The sequence below is a fragment of the Puma concolor genome, chromosome B1 (assembly GCF_028749965.1).
Source record: "Puma concolor isolate L17-30 chromosome B1, mPumCon1.1.hap2, whole genome shotgun sequence".
NCBI classification, from domain to species: Eukaryota; Metazoa; Chordata; class Mammalia; order Carnivora; family Felidae; genus Puma; species Puma concolor.
The window spans coordinates 44,586,276-44,590,874 of record NC_141670.1 but is presented as its reverse complement, the minus strand read 5'-3'; the positions used below and the strand labels follow the sequence as shown (position 1 = coordinate 44,590,874).

Genomic DNA, 4,599 nt, shown 5'->3' with positions numbered 1-4,599 from the left:
ATTCAGAAATTAATAGTACACAGTCAGCTCACTCATATTCCAGCAAAAGACAGACATGTTGTTACTCAATCCACATATGCTGATTGAAGACTACATGTGCTAGAACCTGTACAAGCACTGCAAATAGATTGGTGAGCAAAACAGAAATCACTCCTGCTCTCCTTGAGCCCACAGTTTCTTAAGGAAGGCAGATGTTAGAGAAATAATTAAATTATAACACATTACTAATTAGTCACTAATGAGCATGGTGTTGTAAGAGAAGTACAGGGAGCTTTAGGAATATATAAAAAGGAGTCATTATGTAGTCTGGGGCGTCATAAAAAGAGCTCCCTGAGGGATTTAGGCGCAAGCTGACAACAGGAGGCTGAACAGCAGTGAAGTTGACAGAGAGGGAGGGGGAAGAACATTCATAGAGGGAACATCATGTGACAAAGGGTGGAAGAGAGTTATTTGAGGAACTGAAAGATGTCTAGTACTGGTGTGTTGGAGGGAACAACACTGGTAAGCATGGGCTAGAGCAGGTCCTTCCCTGCCCTGCTCTGCAGACCCAGAGGCTAAACACTAAAAACGGCATCACTGGGCTACCTGGCTGACTTCCAGTTGGGTCTGGGCAATGGAGGCATGAGTAGGAGATCAGAGAACATAGGGGAAAGGAGGCATGACATTTCTTCTCCTACTCTCTCCCTGCTTGGGTGCTAAGGTTCTGGCAGTAGCTTATAACAATAATTCCTGTTGGGTGGCCCCACTTCCACAGCCCCAATTTTATTGATTTTAGTAACACCCTTTGTTCACTCTGCCCATTAAAACCTAGCAATCACAATGCCTTCCTACTTTTGCTAGTCTTGAGTGCCTCAATCTCCCTTTTTGTTCCTGTAACTTTTGTAAACAGTCTCTTTATTAAACTGTCATTAAAATTCCACTTGGGAATTTTTGCTCTGGAGCCTAACTGAAGGGCACACTAAATACTCCGGATTTTGCTGTAAGAGCAATGATAAGATGTTTATGAGATTTTAGCAAAGGAGTAACATGATATTTGTTCCTTAAAATATCTCGGAGTTTCTGCTTCTAGTAAGACAGAGTAAGATCTTACCAGACTGAGTCTTCTATAAAAATCAACTAAAAATCTGGACAAGTAGCAAAAAGAAAAAAAAAAGGCTGCTATGTGAGGCAATAGAGAGTCAACAGAAGCAGACAGACTCTTCAGGGAAATACATTCTCAGAGGAGGGGAGTTTTTCCAAAGTAATTTCTCATTTTTGTGGCTTTTTCCCTGGGGCCAAGTGCAGTGATGTGATGCTGGAGGTGGTAGGGTACTTGTGGAAATGCTGGAATTTTTCTGGGGTGAGAAACCAGGAAATTGAAACCAGAGAAATTGTGGCTGCTGAAGAGAGTGGAGGAATAATGGAAGGAAAAGAGCCAAAAAGAGAATCCCAAATTCTGACAACCCACACGTCTTAATGGCTCTTCAAACCATACATTTACAGAACAGACTGATAGCGATTCAGTTAGAGAAAAAAAAAATACTTGAACAGACACAGGACCTGCCACCCAAGAAACAGAGTTAGTGGTTATTATCAAAGGAAAAAAAAAAAAAAAAAACAGAATCAAGATTTTCCATAACATTCCATAAGCATTTACAATGACCAGGATACAACCCAAATTTATCTGACATACAAAAAATCATGAATGTGGAACACATTCTTGAGAGGAAAGAAAATCTGAAAATGGCCCCAAGATGAGATGACCCAGATATTGGAAGTAGAACAAAAGGATTTAAAAATGGCAATTATAATTATTCTCAATGAAGTAAAAGAAAATATTCTCATGATGAATGAAAAGATAAGAAATCTCAGCTGAGAAAGAGAAATTCTTTAAAAAAAACTGTAAGTGGAAACTTCAGTACTGAAAAATACAATATTAGAAATTAATGGACTTAATACTCCATAGTGTCTATTAATTTGACTTTAATAGTCAAACTGTTAAAAGTCAAAGATAAAGAGTAAATCTTGAAGGCAGCAAAAGAAAAATGACATATTTGCCATTAAAAACCAAGGAAGTTGGAAGAGTAGAGTATCTTTAAATTTTTTTAAATGTTTAGTTTTGAGAGAGAGACAGAGCTCGAGTGGGTGTGGGGCAGAGAGAGAGAGGGAGACACAGAATCTGAAACAGGCTCCAGGCTCTGAGCTGTCAGACACTGGGCTCAAACTTGGAAACAGCAAGATCATGACCTGAGCCAGTCGGTCGCTTAACTGACTGAGCCACCCTGGCGCTCCCAAGAGTAGAGTATCTTTAAAGTACAGAAAGGAAAAACTGTCAACCCAGAATTCACTCCAGTGAAAATATTCTACAAGAATCAAGGTTAGCTCTCCATGCGACTGCTGCCAAGCAGCCCTCATGGACACAAACTGTGTGCAGTCCATCAAGTTGGCCAGGATCACCAAAGTGCTGGGCAGGACCAGCTCACAGGGACAGTGCATGCAGGTGTGTGTGGAGTTCATTGGATGACATGAACCACTCCACCAACTTCGATGTGAAAGGCCCTGTGTGCAAGGGTGACATGCTCACCCTACTGGAGTCAGAGCAAGAGGCTCAGAGGCTGAGCTAAACTTGTGGCTGTGTCCTGCATGTCTGGGTCAACCACTTGGCCCACAGTGATGATCTGTGTTTGTTAATACAGCATTTATATTGTTTAAAAAAAAGCAAATCGGGGCGCCTGTGTGGCGCAGTCGGTTAAGCGTCCGACTTCAGCCAGGTCACGATCTCACGGTCCGTGAGTTCGAGCCCCGCGTCGGGCTCTGGGCTGATGGCTCAGAGCCTGGAGCCTGTTTCCGATTCTGTGTCTCCCTCTCTCTCTGCCCCTCCCCCGTTCATGCTCTGTCTCTCTCTGTCTCAAAAATAAATGTAAAAAAAAAAAAAAAAAAAAGCAAATCAAGGTTAAGTAAAGGTATTTTCAGATGAAAGAGAATTAACCATAAGCAAACATGTACTGTAAGAAATACCAAAGGAAATCTCTTTCTACATATCAACTACAACACAAAGGCTGAGATATGGTGAAGGAATATGGATCAACACAGTTGTGAGGTTTTTGTAATTTGTGTGAAATGGAGCCATGTTTACTGGAAGCATTTTGTAAAAAAAAATTAAGGATGTGTATTATAATTCCTAGGGGAAGCACTAAAAATAATGCAAAGAAGAAAAGCTAAAAAGCCAATAGGAAAATTAAAATTAAATCTTAAAAAAAGTCGAAACAATAAAAAAATAGGAATGGAGGAACAGTAGAACAAAAGAAAACAAAACAAAAACCAGGGGGAACATATAAAAAACAAATCTAAATGTTAGCTCCAAATTCAACCATACCAATAATTACATTAAATACTAATGGATTAAAACACTCCACTTAAAAGGCAGAGATAATCATATTGAAGAAAACAAGATCCAACTATACGTTGTCTACAAGAGACACACTTAATTTTATGTTATATTAAGACACAGATATGTTGAAAGTAAATATGAGCAGTAAGTATAGGAAAGCTGAAGTGTCTATATTAATATCAGAAAAAGGAGAATTAAAGACAAAGAGTATTACTAGAGTCAAAAAGAAACATTTCTCAATGATTAAGTATGGTCATTTCACCATGACTTTACTTGTAAATGTATATATGCCTAATAACAAAGATTCAAGATATATGAAGCAAAATTGATGAAATTAAAAAGAGAAATAGACAATTCCACAGTTGTTGGTGATTTTATCACCTCTCCCCAGCAATTGATAAAATGAAACTAAAAAATTCAGCACAACACTGAAGATTTAAACAACAGTCTTAACCACTTTGAATTGCTATTTGTAGAATATTACACTGAATTGCTAGTAATAGAATAAAAATTGCTATTTATAGATTATACATTCTTTTTCAAGGGCACATGTTGTATTTACCAGGATACATCATAAGCCGGGCCATAAAGCAAGCCTTAAATTTAAAAGATTGACATCATAGCTTTTTGGCTTTTGGCTGGGAGGAGGCAAAGTTGCAACTGTCTTTGGTCGTCTGGAATCTAGGTTCATCCAACACCAGCTGCCTCCACTATGCAAGCCTAAGTTTGACCCTAATGAGATTAAAGTTGTATAAGTGAGGTGTACCAGTGGGGAAGCGATGCCACATCTACCCTGACCCCCAAGATCGGCTCCCTGGGTCTATCTCCGAGAAAGGTTGGTAATGACATCACCAAGGTTACCAGTGATTGGAACTGACCATTCAGAACAGGACAAATCCAGATTGAAGTGGTACTTTCTGCCTCTGCCCTGATTAGCAAAGCTCTCGAGAAACTGCCAAGAGACAGAAAGAAGCAGAAAAACATCAAGCACAGTAGAAATACCACTTTTGATCAGATTGTCAACATTGCCCAACAGATGTGGCACCAATCTTTAGCTAGAGAACTCTCTGAAACCATTAAAGAGATCCTGAGGACTGCCTAGTCTTCGAGCTGCAATGCTGATGGCCGCCACCCTCATGACATCACAGATGACATCAGTAGTGGTGTAGTGGAATGCCCAGCTAGTTAAGAACTACAAAGGAAAAATATTTTAATAGAGGATCATTTAA

The 4,599-nt window shown here is 39.4% G+C and overlaps 1 pseudogene; it reads left to right on the top strand.

The window, feature by feature from the left end:
* The first annotated feature begins 2,392 nt into the window (after positions 1-2,392).
* On the top strand, positions 2,393-2,603 carry LOC112858922 (small ribosomal subunit protein eS28 pseudogene; annotated as a pseudogene).
* The last annotated feature ends 1,996 nt before the right edge of the window (positions 2,604-4,599 follow it).